The sequence below is a fragment of the Coturnix japonica genome, chromosome 3 (genome assembly GCF_054131305.1).
Source record: "Coturnix japonica strain WE chromosome 3, WE-NBRP24, whole genome shotgun sequence".
Lineage (NCBI taxonomy): Eukaryota > Metazoa > Chordata > Aves > Galliformes > Phasianidae > Coturnix > Coturnix japonica.
In genome coordinates, this window is record NC_140665.1 from 7,739,248 (window position 1) to 7,755,358 (window position 16,111).

Sequence of the window (16,111 nt, forward strand, 5' to 3'; positions counted from 1 at the left end):
TCCAACTGTGAGCACTCAGCATTACAGAAGAGAAGTAGCCCCAGACTGAGTCAGTTGGAATAATAAGAGAGAGAGTGAGGAAGTGGTCTTTCTGTTTATTTTAGCCTTCAATGAGATACAGCCATAACTGTGGATATTAGTCGTGAAGTGTTGGCTTTGTTTGGGTGCAGTGTGCAGTGCAGCAGCTCTGGCTGCCTGTGTATCTCCTGTAAAGATGAAAAGGTAGCTTGACTTCTTCAAACCAAGGGCAGTTGCATCATTTCCAAACAAAATGCCATGCTCATGTTGATAGTAGTTTACTCTGAAAGCTTTTGCATGCTTTAACACTCCCAGTTTCTTTGCTTTACTTTTTAGACAGAGGCAACGTTCTGCAACGCCTTGAAATCAGCCATTCCTTTTGGGGAGTGGGATGTGCTTGATAGAGGGTAGGCCTCTGAGCTGGGCTGGAAACCCAGATTGCTCACACTACAGTGGAGCAGGTTTGTGCCCAGCGTTTCCCTGCCTGGGGCACAGGAATATCAGTGCCACTGTTTCTGTGCAAGGCAAGTCTCGGGGATGAATGAGCTCTGGCAGTGCAGTTCAAAATCAATCAGAACTCTTAACCAAAACCAAACCTCCTCCTCCTCTGTAGCCATGTGACTGTAAATAATCCCGGAGCAGCCCAAGTACAGTGAATTTCATCCCTCATGAGCATGTTTCTTATTTTATGCCAATCTGTACCACGAGTGTGGTCCTGTGGTTCCTGTTGGAGAATGAGGAAGAGCCTTGGTTAGCGTGAAGAATGTTCCCAGTTGCTGGCTTAAAGAAGGAAGCAAGCAAATCTTTCATTCATAGTACTTTGTTTATCTTGTAAACCAGCTCACACGAATGGCTGCATTCTGGATGCAATAAGATAAAATGACAGCGTTTTAAGCACTGATAACTGAGACATTCCTCAGGCAAGGCATGGAAAGTCCAAGCTCCAAACTTGCACACGAGGGAATACATACATTAGAGGCTTTATCTTGGACATCTGTCAGATCTTAGGCTGCAGTACTTGCTTGAAAATGAGCGAGGTAAGCTCGCAGCACAGGGGGAGAACTAGTGGCTCATGCCTCTTTCTGTGCTAGTGAAGGTAGCAGCCGAAGGAAGGCAGATTTTATCGTTTTCAGGGTCACTGCTTCAGGAATCCATTATCTGCGTGTTTACATGACGTTGAGAGAAGAAAGCAAACTGCAGTGTTGAAAGCACAGAGTTTACTCTGCAGTTGAATGCAGTGTTGACTTTGGGGGGAGGGGTGAGGGGGGGGGGAGATTGCAATACTCCTCTTAAATTTACTGCAGTTTCCTGTAATAAACAAGATAACACAGCGTGTGTTCTGAAAGCGTAAGGAGGGACTTTGCAGTAGACCATCCCTAGCTGTTTATTCACATTGCGGAGGGTAGACGGGCTCGAAAACGAGTGCTGATGATCATCTCCTACAGGGTGGAGCTTAAGTACAGGAAATGTTATAAATTATGCACTAGATACTCCATGAAATGCTAAATAACAATCCAGAATATTGCGTGCTGCGAAGGGAGTGGCCCGATTGCTGACAAAGAAGGTACCTTCCCTTGGATTAATAGCTCTTTGTTTGAGAAATAGCTGAAAGCCATTATCTGGGAGTTGTAGTACTTTCAGGTAACTTGTATCTCTATGCTGGAAGCTCGGGGTGCTTGTGGCACTGCAGGCTGCTCGGTGCAGCCAGACACAGACCCTGCAAGGGTGAGCTGAATAACGTGCAGAACTCTTAAACTGCAGTTTTATCATTGATTGGAAGGCATAAAGCAAATAAGATCAAATCAATCTCTGATCACACCTTCCCTAAGGTAGAAGGTTGGGTGGGTTTGGCACGGAGAGAAGCCAGGAGACAACCGAGTTCTGCCCCCAAATGCTAAACAAATGATCCCGGTAAACATGTTAGTCTGGCAGGACAAAGGAAATGCAGATGCAGATTCAAATGACCACTTAGGCACTCTTACATTCCACCTCTGTTAAGCGCCTTGAAGTGGTGATTTTTATGGAAACTTAAGAATCTTGGCTATGGTGACAGAGCCATCAGAGATCTCTGCTCCCATATGCTCTGAAGAGGGGGGAGGAAAGAGGAAGGATGCAGCAATAGATGCTGATATGAGGTAGGTCTGAGGATCAGGGCTGCTTTGTGTCAAAAAACCCTGAAGTCTTGCGTGGAGATTATGCAAATAGTAGAGGTGCTTATTAAAGTGGCCATGACGGGAGGAGGAGAAATAGATCATCTCCAGGACTTCTTGGACTACTTAGTCCTTGTGAGAATGTCAGTGCAGGTGTGGAAGGCAAAATGCTTTAACAAGTCCTGTTGTCTTCAGTAAGCTTTGTCAGTTCTTATTATGGTTACTTTGCCCTGTCCTGCGATGACAGGCGAGAGATGGTATCAGTGGTTGCCTATCATTTAAACCTAGGTGTGGAGTTTTGGTTCTCATGGCCAGTTGTTCAGTAAAAAGAGATCTGGAGTAGGGCTGCCATAGCTCTGCAAGTAAAGACAGGACCCTGAAACTGGAAAACGTGTTGCCATGTAGCTTATGCAGGGCATGGAGGTGTTGAAATTCATCCTGTTCAGCTGAGCAATTACGTGACAGGCATAACAGATAAGTTATAAATGTAAATCAAGACATCACCCGTGGTGCATTAATACTGCAGGATCCCATGGCTTGGCGGGGATGTAGAACAGGCAGGAAGAGGTTAATGCAAGTCAGGAATTTGGAAGTAGATCCCCGCAGCTGCATCCCCTTCCCCAGCAAGGGCAGTGAGTGCTGGTGCTAGGGGAGACAAGTGACTCATCACTGCTCACAGACTCCTTCCTGCTTGGCTAATGGGACATCATGGTGTAACTGGAAGTTGGGTCTCAGCTCTAAGACTGCACCAGAGGTGTAAGATTTCCTTTGGTAATTACAGATTGAAATCCTGGGGAGGGGGAGTGAGCTACATTTGTGCTCCTGATAAGCCTCCAGAGGAAGGCTGGCTTCCAGTGGAGCTCTTTGCTGTGCCTTGCAGTGTGTTCTGATGTGTTAGGTTATTTTAGTGTTGCATTTCAGATAGGAAATATAATTTCTTGTCTGCCAGACAGTCTTGTTCCCATTTCCCTGCCCGTGCCCAAGGAGAATTGGGAGCTACTGCTGAAATCTGACCAGTGAGCTGAAGGACCAGGCCTGGGTAGGGTGGTGAAACCTGCTCTGCTCAGAATCCTCTGGAGTTAAGTGGGTGCCCTTTGAAAAGACAGTTTCAACAGTTGCATTCTTTGCTGCAAGATTTACTGTTAGAGGATTTCACAGCTTGCTAGCAGTGACCTGCATAGCTACAGGCAGCAATTGCTGAGGGGTGTCCTACTTTGTCTACCAAATTGGTCACTGGCATTTCTTGTCATGGTAATTTTCCCTAAAGGGGAAAAGGAGGAAAGGCTTAATTTCATTTCAGATGAAATGTGTCTGGTTTACATGCTTTTTTCTCCCCTCTCAGACCCATTTGAATTGCAAATATGTTCTTGTTCCTGTGGCAAATTTTGCTTGATTCTCTGCTGTTTGCAACCCTTCCAAAATCTTCATGTCACATCACACTTTTCTATTTCCAGGAAGCACGGAGGCACAAGCTAAGGGCTGTCAGAAATGCAAAGGCTTTCATGACCTCCAATGCAGCATGCATTTCTGTGTTAGCTGGGCCCTTCTGCAAATGTATTTGAATGCTGGACTCGGTTTGGGGCATTTCAGCTATGGATGACTTAGAAGGTGGCTGAATGGTGGTGAAAGTCTTCCTCGGCTATAAATGTTTCAAGCTGACACATTGTTTCGTCAGTGATATCAAAGGATATCAGAAGTGTTTTTGCCATCCAGTCAAGTGTATAATTTTGGGATGTAACTTAGACAGGGTGAGTGCTGCAATTAGCATCTCCAGGTTCTCCATTGATTGGTGCATTTGTAGCAAATCACTTGTTAGGAACTGTATTTAGTTCTTGTCACTTTCATTCCCTTCCATTGGATAGGGATCGCTGATACCAGCGTGGTCAGAAGCAAGAGCCATGTTTTAGTGGCCATGTTTGTTGCTGGTTAATTTTGTAATACATATAAGCCATCTGATTTTACTCCAAACTGCTATAATTTTTGCTTCAGTGACAGAAAGCAAGCTGACATTGAAGGACATGGAATAGGGTCTGTGAAGGCTGAGCTGAAAAACACCCAGAAAATAAAAACATTTAAACCCTCTCATTGTTTTTCAGTCATGGATATTAAAGCCAAAATGAATGTGAGATTTTTAGGAAAAGTTTACAAAAAGTTGATTGAAGTTTTCGTTTGGGATGAATATGGAGAAACAGAGTCTAAGACGTTAGTGCTGTCTGTTTTCTGTTTTACAGGGTGTACAGGGCAGCATGGCAACTCCATCTTTACTGCTAGATAAAATGCCGCTGTGGCTCAGGGGTAGCTAAATGAGGGCTAAAATGTTACTGTTAGAGACACACCTGGATTTGATGATCTCCTGGGTTCTGACGAGAACGGTTGTGTCCTCATTCTAAAAGTTCTGAGTTCCTTATCACGTCTTCAAAATTTGGAGAAGTTTCTCCTTTTGGTTGTAGGTTTTGGTACTTCTGAAGTTGTAGAGAGCAAATTTAAACAGCACGCGGTAGAGTATTTCTGTTAATGTGGTCAATAAGGATAGAGTCAAAAAAGTAAATGTTTAAATTGGATTTGGCTCCTGACTGAAATAACTGTGAAAACTCACAGCTCGGAGCTGTTGCCTCAGGTTTGTGTTTTAGTCTCTTCAGTTTCTGTTTAGATTGTTTACGATGTTAGTTTTTGTCTGTTAGGATGAGGGACTTTGTTTTCAGCCAAACGTAAAGCTTCAGTTCTGGAACATTGTGGGGATTTTTGTATTATTTTTTTCTAAGACGATTGCCGTGTACCTTTGTGGCTCTGAAATTGTGAAGTAAACAAAGTTTGTAAGCAGATATTGTCACACGTGACAGTCAGGTGATGTTTGAATATCCCGGGGACCATTGGTTGCCTACCGGAATGGTGAGATGATCTGTGGGATGTAACGCCCCGGGGCTCTGCAAATCTGGAAATACAGCGACTTGTTCTCATGTGGGAACTGGCTTTTATGTCGCTGCACTGACTGCCTCCAGTCTGCTAAATGCCACAGAGAATCCCCATGTACCTTAGGCATGTTGTAACCACGCACGAGTGTCCGAAGTCCAAATATTTCTTTTGTCCAGGAGCCCCATTTGAATTGATTACGGTTCTTGCCATTAACCACAGGTGAAAGTGGTCATAAAGAGCCCGGACAAATAGGCTTTCATTCCTCAGCTCTTTCTCATATCTGTGTTGGGATTTCTTCCTTTTTCCTTCTCCTTTCATCTTTGTTTTCTGTTGGGTGCATGCTTTGACTTGGGAAATGAATGAAATGCCAGCTAAGCCAAGGAGAAATGCCGAAGAAAATAGAATTGCAGCTTTGGAGCGTGGCTGACAAAATCCAAGTTTCCTGTTTCCTGTACTAAGCTACTCTTCTGTGATACCATAGTACAGGACATGGGGTTCAGGAAGGTGTATGTACTCCTCAGGCTCAGACTCTGAGTTTTGTGGGAGAAGTTGCTGTAATGTTATGAGGATGTTGATCTGAGCCAACTCATTGAAAGAGTATTTGATTGCCAGCAACTTTGGAGGTCCTTCTGTTCCTGTTTCAGTGGAATGGAGAAGTATTAAGTATTAATAGTGGGGTATGGTAATACGGTAATGTTGGTTTTTCATTATGTGAAAATGAATTTTCTTTATTAGATAGACAGGGCTGGGAAAACTGCAAGGCCAAATTCTAGAGACTAGTCTCTCTTAACTTTAAAAGCTGTGGTGAAAGAGAGGATAAAATAAATAAAGGTTTAGAACCTACTTTCCTCTTCCCACAGGAAAACAAATACAGGATTTCATTTGGAAGTTAATACTGGAGGTGGGCAGGCAGCAGTCTGCTTCCCAGATGAAGGGACATAAAGACTCCAGAGATGAAAGTTAGCTACTAGGTGTTAGCAAGCAGCTCCCTTCCCTGTGTGGAATCTGTTGGCTGTTGCTGAGCAGAGGGTCGTAGAATCCTGGAATGACTTGGGTTGGAAGGGACCTTAAAGATCATCTGGTTGCAGCCCCCTGCTGTGGGAAGGTCGGGCATGCTGCAGAAGGGTTGGCCTGGCATGCAGGGTGTCTGTGCTTCCCTGCATGGAGCAGGAGGGCTTTTCTCCCGATGTGGTTTTCAACATGGAATCCCATTCGCATACTGAATGGAGCCGGGTTAGCCCCCAAAGGAGTTCTGGCCTTGCAGTCCTTTGCAGTACCCTGAGGTGCAGTAAAGGAGGGCATGTAAGGACAGTTAGGAGCTGGTCGCTCTTAAAAACGCATAGAGCAGAATCCTTGAATTTCTTTCAGAGGAGAAAAGACAAGCGGGACGGTGACCACTCATGCTTGTGACTTTGATGTCGAGTCTAAGGTCACTGTGGCCGGGAGAGCCCACATTAACACAAAGCCCTTGTGCACTTGCTGCTGGAACACGGGTATCCTGGGCTGAGAGCCTCCTTTGTTGGAGGAGAACGACTGTAGCCAAACTAATATTAACCACTCTCCCTGACCAGGCTGAATGCCCCACTGTTTCATTTAGAAAGAAGCTGAAAGAAAAAGGCCCTTCAGTTTTCGGGGAGAGCAGTGCAGCTGAACAGACATGCATGCACAAATTGTGGCATAGTCTAGAGGCCATGTTCCTGGCTTCTCAAAGGTCTTGTGAAAGGTCTGACTTTAGCAAGCGGCCTTTTCATGAGATAGCTGGGAATGTAGATATAATGTCATGTTCAGTCGAGCTGGATTTGTTCATAAACATTAGAAAGTGGAAGTCTCGTGAGCATGGCCTGAGTTATGTGTACATGGAGAGTTAGCTCATGAGAGGGTCAGTCCTCTGCTGGATGTGTGCGCTGGTAGAATAGTCAGTCCTGCACAGCAAAACTGTATCGAGGTCAGGGAGGAAGGTCATAAATATGATTTCTCATTTGGAAGTTTTGTGTATTTCCTGTGTAAGCAAACAGAAGTAGTATGGTCCCAGATGGCACTGCACAGAAACCACATTTGTTGTTGCTTGCAGAAAGTCCCACTGCCTCCGTGATTGTCACAATGGCAAACATTCTGGGTTGCTTTGGGTTTGGTTGGCTGCCTTTTTTGTTTGGAATTTTGACACGTTTGTTTTGGTTCTGTCAGAATAGAGTTTTTAGGTAGAATCCCCAGAGAATTAGATGCCAAAGAGACGCTGAGCAGTGTGGTGCCAAGGTACAGCAATTAGCTGCGTTACCTCCGCTCGCTGTTCACAAACAAGGGGTGCCCTCATGTCTGTGAAGATTCAGCAAAGCAGTGAGACAGTGCCATGTTGCAAAGAGATTAAGAGTCTGAACAAAAGAAATGCTGGCTGCCCAGATTTTTCTCAGTCAAAGACCTCTGCGTTAAGAAAGATATCTAATTGTATCTCCAGGGCTTGGCAGGCATTCCAGCAATCTGCAGAGCCCACTTCTCTGCTGACCTGAGCCCCACTGAGGGTAATGAAGTTGTCCCTTGTTCTCAGATAACTCCTCTGTGGGTTCAGCTTCTCCAAGCTGACATCGTCCGTTGGGTTCTCAGACTTCCTCTTCCCCTCACCAAAAAAGCACCGTGAGTCCATTCTCAGTGTTTGTTGTGCCTGAGCGGTGTTTCCAGGTTTTTGAATATGATTTGTTTCCAGGAAAAACAGGACAGCAATGATAGGGCTGTCTCATCTGCAGTCAGATAACTATAGTTTGCTTTGGGTAATTATTAATTCCGCATCTCATTTAATATCTTGCCATGGTTATCTCCAGGGAAACTGACTTACTCTGCTAGTGCAACTGCCCCTTTTTTTTTTTTTTCAGGGTGTGTTCCTCCTTTTAGCTTTTCTACTTCGCCTGGCAATATAATGAAAATGACTGCCCTGAAATTGCGGATGTGACTGTACTTTGATTGCATGAGTAACAGTCGTTATGGAGTGACAGTTCTGTACTGCTCAGAATACACAGGGGAGGTGTCTAGAAACGTTGGTTTGGTCCTGAACTTCTGACCTCTGCTCTGTTCTTGTGTGCTGGGGAGCAAAATGGTTTGAGTTAACCCTACCTTTGAGTGCTCAGCATCACAGGCAGATTAAAGAAGGAGAAGGCCGGGCCCAGTGCTGGGACTGGAGCTGTAGAGGAGACCACGAATGCTCAGCACATCTTCAGTTACATTGATGAGGGATAACTGATAGAGGCTCCAGTCTTGAACCCAAAGTCTGAGGGAAGGCTATCAGTAAATATTCTAGCCATGATGGTGGGGATCACATTTGCTTCCTTAGAGGTGAGTTGCATCCCTTCCTTCTCTGCGTCCCCCAGCAATTTCACTCACAGATGTAGCTGTACTTTGTCCTCATGGCCTGACCTGGTGACAAGTGGTATTTTGCTCCCAGCACCAGAAAGCAATGGCAGAAAATTGGCTGTTCCCCAGCAGTGCCCCAGGTGACAACCTGGCCAATGTCCCTTCTGCATGTGCACTTGGTGATCCAGCAGCCTCTAACAGATGCTTGTACAACAAGTGGATGGTTGTGTCCGTTGCTCATGCAAGCAATTCACGGCCAGAGACCTGGAGGCTGTGGAACATTTTGTTCCACAGATCCATTGCTACTCATGTACTATTGAATCCTCTTCTCTCTCCACGCCTCCTTTCCCTCCTCCAAGTAAAGTAAATAAAATAAATAAAGATGTCTGATAGGATATACTGTGAAGTCAGCATAGTGCGTTGAAGTGCGTTGAAGGCCTCTGGTCATCTGGGGTGTTTGGCTGCTTCTTCCATTGACAGCACCAAACTGATAATGTTTGGCAGTTAAATCTTAGCACTGTGCTAAAACTTAAGGAAGTGAAGGGAAATTGTTGGGTGTTCTCACAGATAACTTACACACTCACAGGTAACAAAGCTGCACCTTTGTACCCATGCAGAGCATTTCAGTTTGCCTAGTCAGTACATTGCACAATCTAGAACGACTCACGAGCCCACTTTAAGACTAGAAAAACAAGTGATGTTTCTGAACAAAGATGCATGTTCAAGATGTTCAAAGTATAATTTTACTCAAGAAATTCCTTCAAATCTGCGTCACCTTTTAGATCTCAGAGATCATCTAGAGATTCAAACACTGGGTGTTTTTTGCATTTTCCTGCAATTGCTTTGAAAGTTATTCTATGGGCAAATTATACTGTACTTTATGTATCTTCCCCCTGCTCTCGCATGACTCCAAAGGCTAACATGATTCTGCTTAAACATGCCCTGTTGTTCCACCAAAGCAAATCAGTAAAAGGACCTTTGGATCAGAATCAAACAAGCTGGCAGGAAAATTTTGAGGTGAGGAATTCAAATTTATGTGCAGCTTTGTACCTCAGAAGTCACAAGAAAGCAAGTATGGCACGAAAAGACAGATTCTTATTTTCTTAATTAACGTGTGGATTCGCCAAAGAAGAACTTTAATATATAGAGTGATTGGAATGAGTGCTTGTGTTAAAGCTGAGGTTCCACCTTCTGGAGCTTTACAGGTGAGGGCACAAGTTCTGCTGTTCTCGAACAACCACCCCAGGACTCAGCAGGAGTTCTGCATGATGGGTTTGCAGATTAGAGCAAGAGAAGATTAGGGGTTTTTCCTCTAATGCTTCTTATTAGCAGTTTGTTCTAAATCTCATTAAATTTCATTCATTTTTCAACCTCCCTTCTTAGGAATGCCTGCACGTTATAAATACTGTCGGTTCCTTCAGTTACACGGGAATTGTTGTTGTAATCTACCTTGTTGTTATGGGTGTTAGGCCTCCTGCTTTCCTTGTGGGGGTGCCCCTGGGGATGTAGCACAGCTCTCCATGAAGCATGCTGAGCCATGGGCTGGTTTAGCTGTGGTGCTGCTGCTTTCCTTCAGAGCCCGTCAGTGCAGTGCAGCTGCCTCTGTGCTCCAGCCTGCAATTACCAATAATAAATTGTTCTGTGGCCATGGCAACTGGTTGAACTGAGCACAACGTTCAGCAGGGCTATAAAATCAGCCTGTTAAACTGGAACTGTTATTAATCCCTGATCAACACAGTGGTTGTTTAAATACATGTTCTTCCATTTAAAATATTTCCGTGATAATGAAAATTATAATTTAACAGCAACTAATTATAATGATAGCATCTCTTAGCACTCAGATTTAATATTTCGAAAGGACTAAATGCATTCATCATAGAATTATTTTCTATTCGTGCTTTTCTGTCATTAAGGTGAAATTAGATTTAAACATGAAACCAACAAAGGTCTGGTGTTTCTTTCATCTATTCTGATTGCAATGAGGTTTTAAAGGCGCATGGTGAAAACACAGCACAGCTTTGACGTTTCACTCTATGTAATGTCTCAGCCAGTGCCTCAGATGAAGGAAAAGACCCTGCAGCTCTGTGGAATCCCTCAGTGGGACTGCATGGCAATGTTAGCTGCTCATTTTCTGGCTTGTGTTTGTTTAAGCTTGCTAAAATTCACAGAATCGTGGAATTCCTTGGCTTGGAAAGGACATGAGGAGTTTTATTAGGTCCAACAAACCTCTTGAAAGCAGTGGCAATTTGAGTGTTGCTTAGGGCCTTGCACAGCAAAAGTGTGAATATCCCAGTGCTGGTGAGGCCCAATCTCGGTGGGCCCCGTGCTGCTATCTGGACACCATCCTGGCTGAAGACTCAGCACTTGCTTTACCTGCACACACTCAGCCTTGCACCAGCAACAGGTTGGCTGCTGCTTGTCGTGCACCTTGCTAACTGCTGTCCCTGCTGCACCTGGCTTTATTCGGTAATGGATGGGCGTCGGGATCCAGTTCCTCGTCTTCACAGTGAGAGCCCTGCCCTTACTGACTCACCTCTGCTTAACAGTTACCATTTTGTATTTCCAAATACCTCGATAAGGAGGATCCCAGCCTGCCCACATAGTTGTTTTGCAGAAGCAGCAGGTTACTCTTACTCTTGTGTGAGAATTGTTGCATTAACCGCAGTGACAAGAGGAGGAGGAGGACTGAAGGAAAAAAAGCACAGCAGAAAGGAAACCATCATAAAAAGAAACAACACTCCTCCACCCTACCTTCATTCTTCCTCCTCTGAGCAAGTAGCATCCACTGGAAGAACACTTTCATTTTGCCGGGCTTGGTAGACACAGGAGGAAATGAGACGGACTTTACGTAGTGGAGTGCCCATTATCTTCCCTGTGTGTGCCAGGCCTTGCTCTCACCATTGCTCCCAGTGCTGTTCAGCCAGCGAACAGGGCATGAATTAAAAATAACAGCAGTGCCCCTGTCCAGCAAAACCCTGGCACTTCCCTGGATTATGCTCATAATGTTTTCTAAAGGAAACTGCAGAGAACCCACAAGACTGTATGTGCTTGAAATAGTTCCCTGACCTCGGGCTGGTCGTTGTTCTGTGGGAATTCCAGCGGCTTGGGGCGGGCCAGTGCTTTTTCCATACTTGTTCGAAAGAGACCTGTCTGCTGTGCAAAGGGAGAAAATGGCAGCGAAACACATCGAGTGAGCCATAAGGTATTTGTGTCCTTTTATTCTCAATACAAATAACACCGAAATCACAAAGTGAATGTCTTCATCCCACTTCATTATTATTCTGCTGTAAAAAACATTTTTAATGTGCTTATCTGAATGCAGTGTGAAGATGAGGTACTGATCTTCTGGGCTTTTTAATATTAAAGGGGCAGTTGATTAGCTGATTAATGCCATTGCAGGGAGAGCTGAGCACATATTCTTTCCAAATCTTCTTAAATACGTCAATTTGGTTGTCAGAATTAAAATTAATTAAATATCAACTTCTGCATTTTGCTTCTGTGGCTCTGGGAGCCTTCACAGCACCTTTTTGCAGATGGCCACGTTTGCTCTTCTCCATGAATCAGAAGCTGGCTTTTGGAAGGGTTATTTTTGTACATCAAAACGTCATAAACCCTGTGTAAAAATAAAGACAATGGGGGAAGCTGCCCTTCCAGCCCCGTAACGCCTGGCTGGCTCCCAGACATTGTTCTGTGCATCGCTTCATTGTTCTGGGCAGGGTTAGTGACATCAAAGAGAAAACAGCAGCATTTTTTTCCCCCACATGCTGCATTACGTAGCTTTCCCTTTTTTCTTTTTCAGAGCATTTTCAGCAGTGAAAGTAGTCACATGCTGGCTGTAATGTTTAATAGGGAAGGGTAGATATTTAATAGGATTTAGAAGCTGGCTGGTGCTTCCTAGTGAAAAAGAATGACGTGTTGTGCACAGCCCAGCCCTGTGACCAATGATCTCCATGTGGAAGGGCTGGGAAGGCAGCAAGGATTTTGCTCCCAACAAAAATTGCCAGCTAAATGCAATACGAACAGAATCACCTCTTTGCTTTGTCATCTTTCCATTCAAGTTCTTGTCTAAGTCACGTTGGAGCATGTAGAATCTGGCATAGTCTCACCATTTTTAACTGGGGAGTCACACCGAAGACTGCTTTGCACCATAAATAACCATAGCAAACACAAGCTACTTTCATCAGCAGCAGTCATTCCTCAGTGTTAAGCAATCTGAAGAAAACCAAAGGAGATGTTCTGATGTTCACCCAGCTGTTTCTGAGCGCTGGCCCCACATGTAGCACAGCCATGCTGCCTGCACAGGACGCAGGCTTATATCCTGCAGGTCTCGCTCTGCACTGTTGCTTGCCTCTGCATGCTTGTGTTATTACCAACCTCTATTATCCTACATTCATATTCCTTCTTTCCATTTTCATCCTACCCTGCTCTCGGTCCTAACCCATGATCTGCAGCTGGAGGGAAGCATCATCCACTGTTCAGTTCTGTTGCCTTAGTGCTGAAGGGGAAATAGCCCTTGGGCACGCAGATGTTGCGAGAAGCTCATTTCATTCCTATTCCTCTAAGAAATGAGTAGCCCTTCTCCTGGCCAGGTGATCTTTTTTCCTTCCATCATTTTCTTTCTTGCAGATCTATTCACATTATTTTTATTGCAGACTCTGTATGTCTAACAGGTACCTGGCTGCAGTTCTTGGGTGGTGTTCTCTGTAAGCTTCTCACCGCATCCACTGGCGCAGCATGTAGGTGACTGTGTGGACAGGCCGTCATGCTGGGAGTGTTTCTCCAGGCAGATGTTTCTCTCCTTAGCTGCACCAGTACAGGCACACAGAGGTATTTTTTCCCCTCTCGGTGTCATATTTAGCACTGCAGCAGCTTGGCAACCTGCAGAGCCTTGCAGCCAGGCCATATAGCCCCACTGAGCTGTGGGGTGCCTACAAAAGGCAGCCTGAGTGTCCCCAGCATTCCTCTGTCCTGCACAGATATGGGAGGGATTGGACCTGCCAGTGTTGTTCCGTTCCCACAGCACTGCCCATGGGTGAAAGCCTCCAGGCTGGGTTTTGTGAGATGGGAATACTGGTGGCTGCTGAACTCCATATCCTCACATCTTTGAGAAAACACACAGTGATATCCTGCACCCTGAAAGCCTACAGTAATGGCAACATTGTCCTGTGAAAGAAAGCTCTGTTTTTCCCTCTGAACAGTTAAACCGAGGTTATGATCTGAGGAATTCAGGGAAGCTGTGGATATTGGATATCAGCAGCAGTGGAGCGCCTGGAGCAACTCTCATCTGATCTCTGAGTCAGTATAGGTTGAGCAGTGCTTCGTGTAGGGTACACACTGCCTGCGTTTGTTGCTGTAGTGAAAGAATAATAAGCCAGAAAAATCACTTCCAGCGTGGAAAGAAAAAAGATTTAAACCTGCAGGAGGGTGAGCATTTGAAGTTAAAGATTAAAGCTGTCCCTTACCAGGCTTTGCTCGAGGTGTGATGGAACCCACACACACCAGTCCTACACTGGTCACACGGGGCTCTGTGGGGTGGATTTGTGGTGCCTCCAAACCCTGGACTTGTCCAGGACAATGAGCACCTTGCGGCTGTCCTAAGCACTCACTGTTGCTTTCAGCTTCCATTTTATGCACTTATTTCTCTATTTATTCAGCTCTCTTCACAGCACTCCACTGCTTATCTGATCGGGTGCAGAGGCGTTTTCAGCACAGGTGCTGGCAGGAGCTATTGCGCTGGGAAAGCTGCTTTACCTGTGCTGGGCTGGCAGCAGTGAGCACCAAACATACTTGCTATTCAATTCCAAACGGATTCAAGGTCAGAGTGTTGAAAATGTGGTTTGACCGGTATGGAAGGGAGCAGAGCGCCTGCAGGCTGTTTATAGCAAACAAGCGGCTGCACAGGTAACCCTTGCCACGAGAGCGGTTAGTGGTGGTGTCAAGAAAGGCTGATAGCGCTTTCTGGCCTGCAGGAGCAGCGTGTCCTTTTCTCAACCAGCCATGTGTTTTGTGAGGCATTTCTTAGGGCAAGTTCTCCATTATTCTGGTGCAGACAGTTTTGTTCAGTCAGTGTGTGGAACACAGAGGACATGGAGCCCGTTGCCTGCTCTCACTGCAGTGACTGGGGTGGGTCAGTCAAAGCTGACTGTGTTTAGGTCAGGTCTTTTCCTCGCTGAATTAATAGAGGGAGAAATGGTGGAAAGGGGGGCTTGGATGGCTGCTTGACTCTCATCCTGGCCTGCTTTATGTGGGTTTCAGGGAACAAACTCCAGGTTATTTACTGAAGTTCTAAACAAAGTCGGCCCTTGATTGATCTCAGTCGCAGAGCTGGAGCTTGCAGGCTGCCGTGTGCTGCTGGTATTGTCAGGAGGGTTTCCGCATAAAGGAAATTTCCTTCCTAGTGTTGCTTCAAGATAAGTTGGATTCTCTATTATCAATACTAATGTTAGAGCCCCTTCCGTTTTCCTGCTGTGCATGTTTTGCATGTCATATGTTTCTCTTTACCCTTGGGAAACAAATGTTTTCACAAGCTGTGGGCCACTCGGAGCCCCACCCGTATCATCTAGTTTCAATTAATCTTCAAAACCTAAACATGTGGTTTGGAAGGAACGAAGGACATCTGTCAGAACGGTCACAGGAGGTGCACAAATACTGCTCCAGAGCCCAGCTCTGGTGTTGTTACTCATGGGTGCACCTGGCTCTTGGGGTACCTACAGGTTTTTGTGTAGCACTGTGTACTGAAATAGCTGTAGTTGTGTTCTGTGTCAAAGCTGCACCAGTTGCTATGACCTGAAATTGCACATCAGGATAATACAGCTGATGGGCCTGAAAGGGCTGGTGAAAGCATTGCAAAAAACTTGCAGTCGTTGTGAAACACCGTGTAGAAGAAATGCTGTGTAGAAATAATCAGGAGAGGTTCAAACACGACCAGCCCCAGTCAGGCAGCTTTCAAAACATGCTGCCTGCTCCCACATTGTGGAAGCATCGCTGGGGAGGGCCTGGCCTGGCACCTGACCCTGCTGGGGTGACCAGCAACTGAGCAGGCTCAGCATGTGGAGACAGTGCTGGAATGGCTGAAGCCACCGTCTGTGAGGGGACTTGGAGGTTGTTTTTGTCTGCAGCGCAAGTGTGGAGCAGGCTGCTGTGCAGAGAGTGGGTGGGGATGAGGTGTGAGGAGACCAGAATGAGGGTGGGGAGCGGAGGGGCCAGAAAAACCTACCGAACCCTTGAACTTCTGCTGTAAACAGGAACTAGAGGCCCACAGAAAGCAACACAGAGGAAACGGGAAGGTAAAAGGGGAGAGGCAGCAGCTGTATGTGAACTATGCTAAAGGAAACGCACATAATGGCACTGAGCTACTGAGGCATTCAGGCCCCCCAGCTGGACAGAGAGTGTTCCCACCCTCTCCCTTGCTTAGAGGTTGGTGTGCTCAAGGGTGCTCAGGCAGCACACATGGAGAGGAGTCACTCTCCTGAACTTTCTCTGCCTTCTACCCCTGAGTCCCCACTGCCTGGAGATTGCATAGCCATGTCCCCGCATAGGGCCCCAACGCCATGCTGGGGTGGGGAGGTTTTGGGGAGAGCCATGGGGCCCCTGGGCCACATTGGTGCCATTCCTGGAGGGACTGTCCTCCCCCACTGCAAGTGCTGCCCACACTTGGTTTCTCTGGTGCCTTAACAACAGAAGATCCTGTG

General features: G+C 45.8%; 1 protein-coding gene across 10 annotated transcripts in view; it reads left to right on the forward strand.

The window, feature by feature from the left end:
• SPTBN1 (spectrin beta, non-erythrocytic 1) overlaps positions 1-16,111 on the forward strand; it is a 149,779-nt gene that overhangs the window by 84,628 nt on the left and 49,040 nt on the right. The window lies entirely within an intron of this gene.